Source organism: Silene latifolia, chromosome Y (assembly GCF_048544455.1).
Source record: "Silene latifolia isolate original U9 population chromosome Y, ASM4854445v1, whole genome shotgun sequence".
Lineage (NCBI taxonomy): Eukaryota > Viridiplantae > Streptophyta > Magnoliopsida > Caryophyllales > Caryophyllaceae > Silene > Silene latifolia.
Window position 1 is genome coordinate 353114245 of NC_133538.1, and position 18482 is coordinate 353132726.

Sequence of the window (18482 nt, forward strand, 5' to 3'; positions counted from 1 at the left end):
AGTCTATCATTCAATTAATCGTTGGCCTCTTTATAAGGCTTACAATGAGATCCGAACCCTAGTAATTTTAGGGAATACAATAAGAATATGAAATCGGGATAATATCGTATAATATTGTTGTGATATTATCCGATATTATTCCGATATTATAGCCTATTACCCCCCCTCAAACTGGAGCGTGGGGATTAAGAATGCCCAGTTTGCGAAGTAGACAATTGAACTGAACGGCCCCTAAAGCTTTGGTAAAAATATCAGCAACTTGAGATTGAGAATCAACATGGAACGTGGACACAAGTCCGTCAGTGATAGAATCTCGGATGTAATGGCAATCTACTTCAATATGTTTCGTGCGTTCGTGGAAAACCGGGTTCTGAGCAATATGAAGAGCCGACTGACTGTCACAAAAAATATGCATAGGTTGAGTAAGAGTCACGCCTAAACTCGACAAAAGACCCGAGAGCCATTTAAGCTCGCTTAAAACAGTGGCCATAGAACGATACTCCGCTTCAGCAGAAGAGAGGGAGACAGTGTGTTGTTTCTTAGTCTTCCAAGAGACAGGAGAAGCACCAATGAAAACGGCCCAACCCGAAATAGAACAACGAGTTAAGGGACAGCTCGCATAATCAGAATCGCACCACCCATTTACTTGTAAAGAGTTGTCACGGCGTAACAAAACACCCTGACCTGGTGTTCCTTTTAAATAATGCACAACTCTTAGGGCAGCAGCCATGTGCTCCTTACGCGGATGATGGAGGAATTACGACAAGATATGAACAGCGTAAGACAAGTCAGGCCGCGTCACAGCCAGGTATACTAGACGGCCCACAAGGCGACGGTAAGATTCAACATCCGAAATTAGATCACCGGTAGCCAAGGCAAGTGTGTGATGTTGTTCAATGGGTGTGGCAGCCGGTTTAGCTCCGAGAAGACCAGCCTCGGAAATGATATCAAGCGCATACTTGCGTTGACTAAGAAATATGCCCTCAGAATTCCGGGCGACCTCGATGCCTAAAAAATATTTTAATGGCCCGAGATCCTTCATATGAAAACAACTACTAAGTTAAGTTTTGAACTTAGTAATTGCGTTGGAATTATTGCCCGCAATGACCAAATCGTCGACATAGACGAGAACATGAATACATACCTCATTTCGTGTGTAGCTAAAAAGGGAATAATCTGAATAAGATTGGACAAAGCCATAGTCACGTAAGGCAGAGCCAAGTTTTGCGAACCAGCAACGAGGGGCTTGTCGAAGACCATATAATGACTTGTGCAGCTTACAAACTTTGCCTACCTTACCCTTGCTGAAACCCGGAGGCAATTTCATATAGACTTCCTCAGTGAGATCGCCATGTAAAAAAGCATTATGGACATCCATCTGATGAAGTTCCCAATTTTTGATTGCAGCAATAGACAAGAAGGCACGAACCGTCACCATTTTGATCACAGGTGCGAATGTTTCACCGAAATCAATCCCCTCTACCTGATGATTGCCAAAAATGACAAGGCGAGCCTTATAACGCTCTATAGTACCATCGGATTTATATTTGATCTTATAAATCCAGCGACACCCGAGAGCCTTTTTATTAGCCAGAAGTGCAGTAAGGGACCAAGTATTATTATTTTCGAGGGCCTTAATCTCTTCTTCCATAGCATGACACCACTTGGGATCATTAATAGCAACCCGAAAAGATGGAGGCTCAATGCCGTGTATAATAGCTGCGAGAAAAGCACGATGGGTGATAGAAAACTTATCGCAATTAAGATAATTGGCAAGAGAAAAAGGAGTACCTGAAGGCAAGGAGGAGGGTGAGCTATCAGGAGAAGACGGTGGTGTGGTGGTATCAAGGACAAAGCCGCGGAGATGGGTGGATGGAATTTTGACACGATGCCCTCGCCCAAGGACCTCGGGCTGCCGTGATGGAGGAGATGTAGCCTTCTCTGTTTCGGGACCAGTACCGGTATCCATATGAGTGTCCGGATGGGTAAAATCAGGAGCATCCGAACCCGGCTCCTCGGTCAAGTTGGTAGCACCAATATCCGGATTAATGGATTGTGGAGTAGCAGGATCATCGTCCAAAAACAACTGGTGAGGCTCACTATCGGGTTCGGTATTCGAAAGTGGGGAAGTATCATTAATATACGGGAACAAAGACTCATAAAATCGAACATCCCGAGAGACAGAAATGTTCCCAGTAGTGAGGTCGAAGACCCGCCATCCTTTCTTATTATATGGATACCCAACAAAGACGCATTTGCGACTACGACTTGTAAATTTGTCTCCCTTAGTTTGTTGATTATGAACATAACACAAACAGCCAAAGACCCGAATATTTGCGTACGAGGGGGCATGACCGAAGAGCAGTTCGTATGGTGTCTTTCGTTGGAGGAGAAATGAGGGGGTACGATTAATTAAATAAGCGGCTGTGAGTATGGATTCACCCCAAAAAGTAATAGGTAAATTAGCTTGAAATAGAAGAGCTCGGGCGACATTCAAAATATGTCGATGTTTTTTTTCGACACGGCCATTTTGTTGAGGTGTCCCGACACAAGAGATTTGAAAAATAATACCATTGGCGAGGTAAAAATCAGCAATATTATTGAATTCGGTGCCATTGTCGGAGCGAACCATTTTAACTTGTGTCGAAAATTGAGTTTTAACTATGGCCAAAAAATTTTTAAACATGGTTGTTACTTCCGTCTTATCAAGCAAGAGATACACCCAAACAGCCCGTGAATAGTCATCTACGATGGTCAAGAAATATTTTGCGCCGCAAGATGACGGTGTATGGTAAGGACCCCACAAATCACAGTGAATGAGGGCAAAAATATCCGACGCTTTATTATCACTTAAATGAAAACTATCACGAATTTGTTTAGCCTGGTGACAAGTATCACAAGGGGTATTGTTCAAAGAAATAAACTTGCTAGAAGTAAATTGCGGAAGTAAATTAACGACTTTATTGGAAGGGTGTCCAAGACGCTTGTGCCATAGATCAAAAGAGTCGGCATCGCTCACCCCGTTTATCAAAGCAGTCCGTCCCACCACACGTAAGATGTATAAACCGTCCTGTAGCTCACCGGATCCAATCCTCGTCTTCAAAGAAGGGTCCTGAATATAACACGACGAATTATCAAAACTCAAGACATAAGTTGTAGAAGCAAGAAGTTGAGATACAGATAATAAGTTGCAGGTAAGGCTAGGCACAAATAAGACATCAGTGAGAAGCAAAGTAGGAGAAAGACGAGCAACTCCCGAAATAGTGGCCATAACACGAGTCCCATTAGGCAGACAAATAGGGCACGGTGATATGGTACGAGTATTATTTAAGGTAGTAAAATTTCCAGTGACATGACGAGATGCCCATGTGTCTATAATCCAGTCAGAATTCATATCAGAGAGACGATCGTCAGAAGAAGAGGAAGGCTCGGTTATAAGAGCATTAGCATGAGCAGCGACCTGTTTGGAAGTCGAGGCTTTTGCCCCTGTCCCAGCGCGTTGACGAGCACGAACCTCCTCTAGAGTACGAGGACGATCACCCCACCAATCGGGAAACCGTTGGGTTTTGATAAAGCAAGAGGAAGCTTCGTGGCCAGAACAGGAGCAATGTGAGTAAGTAATCTTACGACGTTCCTATTTTTCGAGGTCCCTTAGTGCCCTCCAGTCAGGGACCAAACCAGAGGAACTAGAAGAGAGAACATCGCAGGCCATGACATCAGTGGGTGCCTCGGAGAAGTTAGACTCCCCTATACGCAAGCGTTCTTCTTGTAAAACCATCTGAAAAGCACGATTAAGCGAAAGCCGAGGGTCGAGGTCCAATATATTGGAACGAATATTGGAGTAAATAGACAAATCCAAACCCATAAGGAATTTATGCAACCTCTCGGAATCCTGACGAGAGAGTGCATTCTTAGCAATTCCACACAAGCAACGTCCGCAGGAACACGCAAATGGCGGTTCGTGACTGGCGATTACTTATCTCTCGATCTTATTAATTTAGTCGTCTTAATTAAGTAGTATATTTCCCTTCCCTATCTTTCGATCTCATTGGGTCGGTCAATTCCTAAGCATTCAACTAGTCGCGTGCATTCGATTCGTCAAATATAGCAATTAAATTAATTGAAACGAAGGTATTCTCACGGGAGCCGGTCGATCGACTAGGGTAGGCGGTCGATCGACCGCGGCGCGATTTCAGGTCACTATTCTACGCCGCCTACTTCTACAGATTCCATACATCCTAGCACAGGGTATTTAGCTACTCATGTTTACGATAAAAACAACAACAAGATTAACGAATAAGGATACTGAATTCATGGTTAAATTAATTAAAAGAACAATTAACATAAAACCATAATCGGCTTTGGGAATTATAACCTAACAATTCTATACTACGAATGAAAGCAATAAAACTGAATATTAGAACAGAAGAATACCGTATAGAGGAATTACAGAGGAAAGATCAAAACCGAATGCAAAAAGAAACTTTATTAATGAAAGAACAAACTAAACTAATGACTATCGAATCGTATCTTAAGAACTTGATGATAAAAACTGGATGAAAGTTTGATGATTGTTCTGAAAAACCAGGTTACGTTATATAGAAATATTACGTAACCCTTATTCCTAAACCTAGTTACAATGGGCTTCTAACTTCTCGATCTTTTAACTTGTGTCAAAATCACGGTCCGGTCGATCGACCACAAGGACTAGTCGATCGACCAACCTACGCTGTACAGTGGCTTCTGTTCTTCGTGCTCTGGTCGATCGACCATGTGGGTCAGTCGATCGACTAGAGTAGCTGGTAGTTGGCTCCTAATTCTTCATAAAGTTGTCTTTCAGGCCTCGAAACGCACACCAAGTTCGTTTCTTGAGTAAATACTTCATGTCAAATGCATTGCAAGGCACTCCGGGACGGATTCGGCTCGATTTCTACTCATTTCCGCATAAATCTGCAATATTATATAAAAATACGAAAGTAGACAACATGGGGCAAATAGTAGCATAAACTACATGATTGAGCTCTGAAATGCGTGTAAAATAGGGTGTAAAACAACATATAAATGACACGCATCAAACTTCCCAAACCAAACCCTTGCTTGTCTCCAAGCAAGAACTAGACTCGATCCTAAAACCTAATGGAACGAGTCCAGTCTCAGAGCGAAATGCAAACCGAATAGCCTAAACCAATTTAATGCAACAACTAACAATCAATTAGCAATATGAATCATGCAAACGAGTTATGAAGTCGTCAAAAACTGCTTAACCGTCAACCATAGAGACTTATCAAATTGGACTCTCACGGGTCGCTCATATCACACATAAGCACAGATGAAAATATGTAAAGATAGGAAGAAGTAATTTTGTAGTGACTCTCACCTAACTACGACCTATAAGAACATGCCTGCGGTCTAATATGAAAATAATCTCTACAACCGTGCATATGCATTCCAACCAAACAAATGACCATGACACATGCCGAGGTAATTATGGATATGTGAGGTATGGGTAAGAAGGGCTAAAATAAATTTGGATAAAAATAGAGTTAAAAGCCAAGCTAGTAACTAAGGGATCCAAATTATAACAACATCCAACTTCTTACTCAAGATTCAACAATAAATCCGGTGCTAATGATCAAGCACTAAACTCACAATCTCCAATAGATGTAACTCCCCGAATGATATAAATACAACATGGGAGTGAAATCACCAATTCATAACAATTGCAATATGTGATTTTCGAATTTTCTTTTTTCTTGGGCTGCAGTCGATCGACCGCCCTCTACAGTACAGCACGCGTTTTTTTTTCTTTTTCTTTTTTCTTTCCTTCCTTTTTCATCTTCCCAACAACATCTCAAAATGAGCATTAGCTACCAAAAACAAAGTAACAATCACAAGAACATAAACTATTAGCTTGACAAGGGCATGCTAAGTGTAGGATGTAGTTATCAGGACAAAAAGGCTATTTCTGGCAGTGTGGAGCTTATGGGCAAAATGAATAAAGGGGTGACCTCTTTCACATGTGTAAACTAACCACGAACACGAATGCATGCAGGTACTAAGCAGATTAAGTTCATACTTAAGCATATTGATATAACATGTCTCATAAGGAGTAACTACTCACAATCCTAGATAAACTGGTCATGAATGACACCAGTTATAGGCTCTAAACCTCAGAAAATATAAGTAGTTTGCCAAAAATCTAAGTCAAGTCTCAAGTCCAGCAAGAAATTTAACGAAAACTCGTAGATTATGCAAATTATTCTACTAATAACATGTCAATTAGCAAGGCTTAGGCATAAACAACTGAAAATGCAATGTCATCATTGAAATACTACCGTTCCGACTCGACCTATATGCTAAAATAAACGTGAATTATTTTTGGAATTTTTGGAATTTTTTTTTGAATTTTCTGTATATATGGAGAAATTAAATAACAATGCAAACAGAATAATTAAACGTGAATGCAAAAACATATGAATGCTATGCAAAACCCTTCCCCAAACCAAATCACACAATGTCCCCATTGTGCAAAATCATATAATGAAATAAAAGGAAATGGGATTTTGCGATAAATAACTAAAGAAGATATGAAATTAAGGACTCGGAAACTTACAAGACTTTAAGCGCAGCAAAAGGAAACCTCCCCAAACCAGCGCGAGCTAGGAGGTTTCGGTAGCCAACAGTGCTACCAATAAGTACCTGAAAAGAAGCAAAAGTACCGCGCGTAAATCTGAGAAAACAATTTATTAAACGCAAAATTATGTGTAAAATAAAGAAACGGAAGAAAACAGAAATGAGTCGGAGAATAAAGTGGAGAAAAGACTCCCTCAACTCCGCAAATCGACCAAACACAGCAGGGGAGTGATCGAAAACAGGTACAACAGTGCTGGGCGGTCGATCGACCACATCACCCAGTCGATCGACCAGAGTGAACAGGAACATAAGCTCCTGGAATCCGCAGCTCAGTCGATCGACCATAGGAGGCAGTCGATCGACTGAAAAACCTGCTGTAAGTTCTGATTTTCTTCGAATTGTCTCAATAAATTGAGCCATTATGGTCTATCAACCTGCAAATACACATAATAACGCGGCCAAAATTGCGCAAAACCCAAAGTAACAGTCTAAAGTGTTTAAAATCCTAAGAAAACTTATTAAAATGCGAAGTCTCGCGCACACAAAAGCAATAAAAAGAGGGTCTAACAAAAGCAATAAAATGAATGATTTTGAAAAAGTCTTAATCAACTAATAGTTGATCAAGAATGGCCACGGAATAGCCCACTTGCTCGGCTCCTGGCTACAAGAAGTAGCCTCTACAGTGCTCATCTCCTCGGCTGCACTCCTATTAACTTCAACATCTGCAGAACTCAACGGATCAACAGCTTCATTATCTTCCCAAGCAATGACCTCTTTTGGCTCATCAAAATCCAAGTCGGACTCCGGTTCTTCATCAGGCTCCTCATCTGTGCCATAGCTAAGACATCCTAGGCGGCCTCTTTGAATGATTGGCTCCTTCACAGCTGGAGCAACATGCGGCTCTTCCTTCCCCAAACCAGCTCCTACAACAACCAAAACAGAAGAATGTTCCTCCAATTTGCTCCCAACCTGGGGCGGAGGTGTTACGACAGGAATAGGCATAGGGGCAGGCATATCAGGAAGCACAAAATAAGATTTCTTTTCAGAAATCGTATTACAAGTGACTGGCCACATAGGATCTTTCTTCTTAGCTGTCTGGGCAAAGACAATGGAATGTTTCCCTACCTTAAAAGTCAATGTCCCTGAGCCAACATCTATAACTGCACCAGCAATGTGCAGAAATGGTCTACCCAAAATGATAGGAATGTGAGCATCCTCGGGCATATCTAACACAACGAAGTCAACAGGGAAAAAGAACTTTCCTATTTGCATGGGAATGTCCTCTAAGACTCCTATAGGCTGGACCGTAGATCGATCAGCGATCTGTACTGTCATGTTAGTAACTACAAACCTAGTCAATTTCAACTTCCTAGCAAGACTCAAAGGCATTACACTAATACTGACTCCTAGGTCACATAAGGCCTTCTCAATAGAAAAGGTGCCAATACTACATGGGACTGAAAAGCTACCCGGGTCTTCTAGCTTGTGAGGTTCAATATGGGTCAAATAAGAACATGACTCCTCAGTTAGTGCGACAGATTGCACAGTTTCAAGTGACTTATTTTTAGACAAAAGTTGCTTCATAAATTTCATGTAAGCAGGCACTTGATTAATTAATTCAAGAAAAGGAACTTGTACATTTAAGCTACAAATAACATTTTCAAATTTGTCAGAGAAGCTCCTCGTCAAAGACGATCCCATATCCTTGGATCATAACAAATAAGTTTATACACGTATTTGTTATGATAGGATGCTGTCCTGGATTGGTATGCAAGGCACTGGTTTTGTATCTGCTGAACAGATGCTAAAGATCAGACAGTATTTTGGGTTTCTAAGGAAGGTTTTATGTTCTTTGGTAGTAGCCACGCATTATCACATCTGGCACGCTCGGAATGTATGTCGTGTGGAGCAGCGGGTTTTCCATCCTAAACTTATTGTTCAAGCTGTACAAGAAGACGGTAGATTGGCTATTATGAAATATCAGTATTATCAAATTTCGCAACATAATAGAGAATGGTGTATCTTGAGAGGATTAATGTAATAGTATATGCTTAGTTAATCCTGTATGTGCGGTGGTCTAAAACTGGTAGTCTTGTAATTGGTGCGTGTTTCCCTTTTGGGAAGTTTTTAATATTACTTACATTTCCACCAAAAAAAAAAACATTTTCAAATTTGTTAAACGATACCTGTTCCTTCGTCGGCACCAATCTCTCCGGATAAGGGGCTGTAAGAAGCAACTTAGCCCTCTCCTCTAGATCTCTTACACCGACATCGGTGGATTTAGGCTGAAAATCCACTACCTTCTCCTTGTTATAGCTCGAACCTTCTTCAAACCGTCTAAAAAATGAGCCATTAATCGTCATTGGGTCATACTTTGGAACCGGAACAGACCCATCAGCATTTGGGTCTTGCCTCAATAATTTCGGGGTCGTCGTACCCCGAAACAAGCGGTCCCTCAAGTTATCCGGCATTGGAGGACGAAAAGGTTCATGATCAGCAGCGCTGTCAGTCGATCGACCATGTAGGTCAGTCGATCGACTGACTTCTACAGAACCAGAAGCTGAACTGTTGCGTGTTTCAGTCGATCGACTGGGTATGTCAGTCGATCGACTGACATACCTGGTCAACGTCTTTTTCTTTCCACTGTTTACCACGGCCTTTTTCTTGCTCGGTTCCGCCTCATCTTTTTCAGTGACATCCTCAACCATAGCGGGCCCATCGAGTGTAGACCCACTCCTCAAAGTGATAGCATTTAGGGTCTCTTTTTTATCCGGCTGCGACGGTAAATGCCCCGGAGCTCGAGTTGCACTCTTGTTAGCCAATTAAGCAATTTGGCTCTCCAACATTTTCATCCCGGCCTCTCTAGCTTGAGACTCTTTCAGCAACAAATTTTTCAATTCGGCAAAATCGGAGCCTTGGGACTGCTACTGCTGCTGCTGCTGTTGAGGGACATACTGAGGGTTTTAGAACTGTTGTTGCTGCTTATGTGGAGGTACATAGTTCTGCTGCTGCGGAGGTGGAGTCACATTTTGGACATTCTGGCTACTCCACCTCAAGTTTGGATGGACATTCGGCTCAAAATAAGTGTTTGTGTGCCTATAATGTTGAAAAGCAGCACAAGACTCATAAGGATTAGGATAAAAATCTGCAACATGTCCTTCTCCTCCACATCTCTTGCAGACGAAAGGACCGTCTGACACAGCATTCACTTGATAAATCCCTCCTTTTGAAACTCCTCCCAACACGTACTTATCAAATCTCGCCGTAAGAGCCTCTAATGCAGTTACAGAAGGGGATTCATCAGCTCTCCTTTGATTTCCCCTGGAATTTCTATACTCAGCTTTATGGGTGGCCAAATCATCAATAATTTTCCACCCCTTAGTTTCTCCAACATTCTCCTGTAATCTGCCATTAGCTGCCGCATCTAGGATAGCCCTCTGATCGTCATAAAGCCCATTATAAAATTGATTGCATAGGCTCCATTTCTCGAACCCATGGTGCGGAATAGTTCGCACCAGCTTCTTAAAACGAACCCACGCCTCATGAAAATTCTCATCAGGACCCTGTTTAAAGCTCGTGATCTGAGCTCTAATGGCATTGGTCTTCGGGGCAGAGAAATATTTCTTGTAGAATGCAAGGGCCAGAGAATTCCAGTCCGTAATCCCGTTAGCAGCTCGATCCAGGTCTCGGTACCATTCCCTTGCAGCATCACGAAGCGAGAATATGAACATAGTTTCCTTCACCTGGTCCTGGGTCACACCGGTTGGTAGGGGTATGGAACAACAGTAATCAATGAACGTCTCCATATGTTTGGCTGCATCTTCATTTGCAGCTCCCCCGAATTGGTTTCTCTCAACCAAGTTAATATAAGACGGTTTCAGCTCGAATTTTCTATCCGTCCCTGGTAATGCGAATCCCTTATAGAGATTCTCAGCTGTCGGCTCAGAGTGACTGGCTATACTCGCTTCTTCAGCCATGTCTAGAGATGTGACGGTCTTAGCTGAGGAAGTAGAAATAGGTGACGAAGGTGGATCCTCCTCAAACAGCTCGTTCTCGTAAAAACTAGAATGAGAACCAGGCTCTTCCTCTGACTGTTGTTCTTGAAATAATCTCCTCTTCACGCGCAAAGTCCTCTCAAGCTCGAGATCAAGGGGAAGTAATTCGCCTTGTTGAGACCTGCGCATAAGATGAAACTACAAGAAGAATATGAGAATAGTTTAAGGAACAGATGTCCCTTAAACTGAGAAAAGACTAAAATAGAAACAACTAAAAATTTAAACAATTTCCTCCCCGACAACGGCGCCAAAATTTGATACCGTCGTAGAGTACCAAAGATAAATTTATATTTCCAAACTACTACTATAGCTAGTGGTAGTTAGGGTCGAACCACAGAGAGGCGAATGTAATTTATAGTTGTCTAATTCTAGTCTAAGGTAACAAATGTGAGGGGGATTTGATTTGAGTTGATCTATAACTAAAGGCAATAAATGAAAAGTAAACTAAGCTAGTAGATGAAATCAAATATTAAAAGGGTGCTAAGATGATCGGTTCACTATAGTTTTGGCGGCAGTATACTAGCTAGGTCTGAAATAATCACGTGAGACGGGAAAATAAGAAGTCCTCTCGGTCCATACTTAACAGGTAGCATCTTTCGATCTCGCTACGGGTCCCTAATATCACTAATGCTAACTTTCGTCCTGAAAAGTGACTTAAAAGCCTAAATTAACTTATCTCTCGATCTTATTAATTTAGTCGTCTTAATTAAGTAGTCTATTTCCCTCTCCTATCTTTCGATCTCATTGGATCGGTCAATTTCTAAGCATTCAACTAGTCGCGTGCACTCGATTCGTCAAATATAGCAATTAAATTAATTAAAACGAAGGTATTCTCACGGGAGCTGGTCGATCGACCAGGGTAGGCGGTCGATCGACCGCGGCGCGATTTCAGGTCACTATTCTACGCCGCCTACTTCTACAGATTCCCTACATCCTAGCACAGGGTATTTAGCTACTCATGTTTACGATAAAAACAACAACAAGATTAACGAATAAAGATACTGAATTCATGGTTAAATTAATTAAAAGAACAATTAACATAAAACCATAATCGGCTTTGGGAATTCTAACCTAACAATTCTATACTACGAATGAAAGCAATAAAACTTAATATTAGAACAGAAGAATACCGTATAGAGGAATTGCAGAGGAAAGATCAAAACCGAATGCAAAAAGCTAAACTAATGACTATCGAATCGTATCTTAAGAACTTGATGATAAAAACTGGATGAAAGCTTGATGATTGTTCTGAAAAACCAGGTTACGTTATATAGAAATATTACGTAACCCTTATTCCTAAACCTAGTTACAATGGGCTTCTAACTTCTCGATCTTTTAACTTGCGTCAAAATCACGGTCCGGTCGATCGACCACAAGGACCAGTCGATCGACCAACCTACGCTGTACAGTGGCTTCTGTTCTTCGTGCTCTGGTCGATCGACCATGTGGGTCAGTCGATCGACTAGAGTAGCTGGTAGTTGGCTCCTATTTCTTCATAAAGTTGTCTTTCAGGCCTCGAAACGCGCACCAAGTTCGTTTCTTGAGTAAATACTTCATGTCAAATGCAATGCAAGGTACTCGGGGACGGATTCGGCTCGATTTCTATTCATTTCCGCATAAATCTGCAATATTACATAAAAATACGAAAGTAGACGAAATGGGGCAAATAGTAGCATAAACTACATGATTGAGCTCTGAAATGCGTGTAAAATAGGGTGTAAAACATCATATAAATGACACGCATCAATGAAGTACTCCATAATAAACTTTATATGAACAAAAGAAATCGCAGCTTACCATGTAATAGACAGATGATTGTTTCGTAGTTTCTTTTACCAAAAGCATAAATCAGTACATGCCCTAAAAAAAATGCACAACAATTCTTAATTGTAATCCCCCTACTACTAAGAGAATAAAAATTCTCTTAGTTTTCCCCCCTAAAGAGACTTCTTCTAAGTTGGGCCTATTTTTCTGGATACTACTAACACAATAAGATTTGATAGATTGTAAATTGTGTACCTTCTACGTGGCCCACTTTTTTCTATCTCATCTATGAGAGTAAAAGTTATTAATAGCCCACAATTTTGGTCTCTACATGTCATATTACAAGCTAGATGAGTGAACTTGATTTCGTATAAATTTAAATTTATATTATTTATATGTTACCTCTTTTTGTAAGAAATCATCACTTATTTATTATGTAACTTTTTGTTTTAGTACGTAATATGGACAATTTTTTAAAGGATGTAAAAACAATAATGTATTTTTTTTATTAGAAATAAAAATGTGAAAATAATATTTTAATAATTCGTAAATCGTCTTTTTAGATGTGTGGAATACTATTTTTACCGCTTTTCGTTTTAAGGTTAATACGCATTTTAATAAGATTATACAACTAACTTAATAATTGTACTATTAATGTCATAAATTAGTTGCATGTTACGGTATAGAATTATTATGTTATTTTTAATAGTAATAAAATAACTTAACTTAAAATGTAATCTTATGGTAGTAAACTTTTTTTTTACCTCTTATTAATAAGTATTATATTTAGTAGATTATAACATTAAATTAAAAGTAACCTTCTTTTATGCAAATAATTTAATTGATAATGTCTCTTTATAAAGTAAATCTAAAAAGTACCGTGCTATAGCACGGGAACTACACTAGTTAGTTATAAAAAAGGTCAAAGAAGGGAGGGGAGTGAAAGCTCCTAGAAGCCGTACCATCTTCTATTTATACCAAATCATGTACAATACATAATCAATTGAAACTAATGTTAGCTTTATTAACCACAACAGTAATAATTACCAATTTATATAGATTATTAGAGTTCATCTATTTCCATGCATGTCTACGTACTATTCTCCATGTGTGTACAATCAGTTCATTCTTTCTTCATATTCCCTGCAAAGCAAAATCATAGTACCCAGCTAGTAAACAAAAATAAAAAAGAATAAGAAAACAACAAACATGCAGAAAAATTATGGTTTGTAAAACGATGAGACAATAAGTTATATATGCACATTTAAGTAATTGTATTTGGTTAGTTTTGTCATTCCTATAAAATTGTAATTTGTGTACAATTCAATTACTATATGTTAGTAGTCAAATATATGTCATACGTAAACACATGGGAGGATGACTTTTAGTAGTATATTATCTTAATTAAAAATTAATTGTAATTAAAAAAATTAGTTGTAGATAGTTCTATTTAGATTTAATTAGCATTATTTATAATCTAAGGTGTTTCGGTAAAGTTGGAAACTCTATAAAAGCTCGAAAAAAGCTTTCTTTATTAATATAGATAGATATATAAGATTAAAGAGGTGGATTTGCAATATGCATTTGTAATATGGTGAAAGTCCTTGATTTGAAGAGTCCTTCACTTGAAAACATATATTTTATCTATATTGTATGGTACTAATATATAATCTGACTAATGCATCGTATAGTACTAATATATAATTTAGTTTATTTAATATAATTAATAAAGGTTCAATTTTTTATTCTATTCAATTATTTAAATGTATATTTTTTTTTGAAACCCAACAAGGTAATAATATAACTCAACCAACAAACCGATCAGCTACCTCAGGCAGCTTACCAAACCAAACAGTTTGCCTACTACACTCGGTAAAACATGCGCAAGAGCATGTGCTACCTCATTATTCTTTCTACTTGTATGCGACCATCTAATAGAAGTAAAAGAGGAACATAAACTACGAATATCATCTAAAACTAAATAGAATAAGCTCCTTCCCGTCTTGTGCGCCTTGAGAGCTTCGATCACTTGCGAGCAATCGCTTTCCACCACCAAGTCGTCATAACCTGCCTTCACCGCTTCTTCCATACCATCAAGCACAGCAACCGCCTCCGCCACTCTCGGTTCCCACACTTCCTTCCTATGCCGTGCCATCCTTCACAACACCCTGCCCATATCGTCCCGACACACCGCACCCACACCCACACCAATTTCTTCCTTTACCCCCGCATCAACATTTAATTTTACCCATCCTGGACTCGGAGCTCACCATCCCTTCTCCACCCCTTCCACTCGGCCATTCCTGACTTCTTCATCCGCCTTCTTACTCACCACACGTCCACTCTTTATCACCTCTACAACATCCCACACCCTTTTAAGCACCCCCTTACTTCGGTACTCCCTCCTTCGAAAACCACCCTATTACGCACCTCCAATATAGCACAACAAGCCACCATCATCCTCTCATAGTCCACCTCTTCCATCGTCCTCCACCACCCTTCCACCCATTCTCGCACCTCACCATGGTACCCCACACCCTCTCCATCATCATCCATCTCCATATTTAGGCCTTCCCATACCTTCCTAGCCAACATACAATCACGAAACAAATGAAGACACGACTCGACTTGACAACGACACAACGGACACATGACATCTTTACTATTGACGCGAGACGACACAATTACCTTTGTTGCTAACGCATTGTTGCACAACTGCCAAAAAAAGAGTTTAATCCGAGGCCATACCCGCATCTTCCACAGCTTGTTCCAAATCCATTTCTCGCGTGCCCAGCTCGACGTTTCCTCCATGCTCAAATAGATCCCATCAAGCAGCCTATAAGCGGATTTAACACTATAATTTCCATCCCGATCACAACTCCAGTATCATGTATCAGCTTGTGGTGTGGTACTCAGTCTAATATTACGAACCCATTCCTGCTCAAAATGCATCAAAACCGCGTTCAGCTGCTGCTCATCCCAAGCCCGTCTTTCATTTGTCATCAAGTCAGCCACATGCATCATAGGGTTCCCTCCCACACACGGTGTCACCAATATCCCCGTTTGTGTATCTGGTATTCATGCATCATGCCAGACATAGGTGTCACGCCCGTCTCCTATTCGTTGCCTCAAACCCGTTAACAACACCTCTCTCGCCCCTATGATCCCGCGCCATGTGTAGCTAGGATATCCACCCAATTACGCCTCAAGAAAAGATTTCCCTTGATAGTATTTACTCTGCATCAACCGTGCCCATAAACAATTTTGCGACGTGAGCAACCTCCATGCTTGTTTCCCTAGAAGGGCTTGGTTCATCTTATGAAAGTCTCTGAAACCCAAGCCTCCCATGTCCTTCGGTCTGCAGAGCTGTTTCCATGCCACCCAAGAGATTCTCGTCCTTCCTTCCTCACGACCCCACCAAAATCTAGATACCAGCGATCTCAGCTCGTCGCAAAAATTAGCCGGAAGTTTAAAAATACTCATAACATAGGTAGGGAGAGAATTGGCAACCGCCTTTATCAAAACCTCCCTACCAGCCCTAGACAATATCTTCCCTCACCATCCTTGCAACCGTTTATTGAGCTTGTCTCTGATGATATTCGAGATTGGTTTCTTTGACCGTCCCACGACCGTTGGTAAAACCAGATATCTCGCATGCTCTTCCACCACTTCCACTCCTAACCGGCCTGCAATGTTGTTCCTACTCCCTTCCATCACACCTCGGCTAAAAGAAACCGTCGTCTTCTCCATGTTCACCAGCTGACCCGATGCACCCTCATATCTTCGAAGGATATTACACACCCTCACTGCCTCCTCTGCACTAGCTTTAAGGAAAAAAATACTATCATCGGCGAAAAGCAAGTGAGAAATGATCGGGGCATTAGGAGAAATTCGAATTCCATGAAGCGAGTTACTCATCACGGCTCTCCTCATTAAATTAAAAGGGACCTTGGCACATAGAATAAAAATATAAGGTGATAACGGGTCTCCCTGACGCAAACCCCTCTCTGGCCGAAACACCTCCTTCGCATTACCATTAACCAAAACAGTAGACGAGACCGATGAAACACACAACATAACTCTGTCCACCCATCCCCTATCAAAGCCTATACAACGAAGTACTGCCTCCAAAAAGTCCCATTCCACTCTATCGTATGCTTTGGCCATGTCGAGCTTTAATGCCATGAACCCCTCCCCGTGCCTCGAATTTTTCATGTAATTGAATAACTTGAACGCAATTAGTACATTATCCGCGATGAGACGGCCCGGGGTAAATGCACTTTGATTCTCGGATACAATATCATTAAGAAAAAGTTTCAAACGGTTCGCTAGCACTTTTGAGACCAGTTTATAGACCACATTACAGAGACTAATCGGTCTGAAATCCCGAATTTTGTCCGGGGCCTTCTTCTTTGGACTAAGCATGATATGCGTGTGATTCATTCCTGCCGGCATTGGGTCCCCACGTAGGATACCCAAAACAGTACTCGTCACCATTGGGCCCACAATATGCCAATACGTCTGGTAAAACAATCCATTCATCCCATCCGGTCCTAGAGCTTTGAGCGGGTGAATCTGGTTTAGGGCTTCAATAACCTCCTCTTCCCTGTAGTCGCACCTTAGCATATTGTTCATCCACCCAAGAACTCTCCAATCCATGCCTTCGAAGATATCACTAAAGTCCCGTGTTGGAGACGCCCAAAAAAGATCAGTGAAATATCTCGTTGCTACTCGCGAAACCGCTTCATCTCCAGCCCTTACTATACCATCATCATCCACAAGTTTCGAGATGTGATTCTTGGCTTTTCGTTGACCAGCTTGACGGTGAAAGTAGCTCGTATTCCTATCCCCCTCCTTAAGCCATAGAGCTCATGACCTTTGCCTCCAAAACTGCTCTTCCTGTCTACATAAAACCGCTATCTCGCTGACAATCGTACGTCGCCTCCTCACCTCCTCTATCGACCTGCCCCCTTCATTTATGCGAGCAAGTTTTCGCCGTTTTATTGCTATAGCCTTCACCACTTTCCCTATACTAACGTTTTTCCATGCTTGCAGCTCACTAGCACACTCACTTCGGGCTTCCATAAGATCCCATCCCCCACGATCAAAACCACGTTGCACCGCATCCTCATAGCCTTCTTCATCCACCCATATTTGCTCGAACCGAAATTTCCTTACCGTATCACTTATACCACCCCGCCTATCAAGTATGAGCTTAATAGGGGAATGATCAGATCACTCACGCCCTAGATGGATCAACCTAGCATACGGGAATTTCTCTTCCATCCACATATTGCCATAGCTCGATTAATCCTACTCTGTCTATTAGCTTCCCCTGCTTGCCCATTATCCCAGGTAAACGTATACCCCTCGAACTGCACATCTGACAGCCCGCACTCATCAACCGCCTCCCGAAAGTTATTCATCCGCCACTGAGCTAGCGATCCTCCCTTCATCTCATTCGCAAAAATAATTTAATTGAAATCACCGAGGCAAACCCAAGGGCGAGTAGATTGCCTGCTTAGAATTCGAAGTAATCTCCACGAAAGGTGCCTATCTGACACCGCAGGCCAGCCATAGAAACCGGTCACTCTCCATTCACCCATATCATCACGAACAATAAAGTCCATATAATGGACTGATGAAGACATGAACTCGCAATCAAGCTCCTTCCTCCACCAAAACGCGAGACCACCAGACCTGCCCACGCTATCTACCTCCATACCCATATACCCATCAAACTTCGCACGGACGGTCTTTATCTCACGACCACTGAGTTTCATCTCGCAAAGAAACACCATGGCCGGGGCCTCCCTTCGTATCAAATGACGAAGGGCTCCAACTGCATCGGGGTGGCCCAGGCCCCGGCAGTTGATACATAGGATACTCATTGGGCCCGACGGGGTTGAGCTCCCTCAGCCTCCGCCTCAGGTATTGTGATGCCCCTGTCAAAGCTTTTCCTAGTTTTCTTGCACCCCACAGCTAACTCCCCTTCCCGCCTCCTTTTGCTTCCTGTCACGTTCAGCTCAT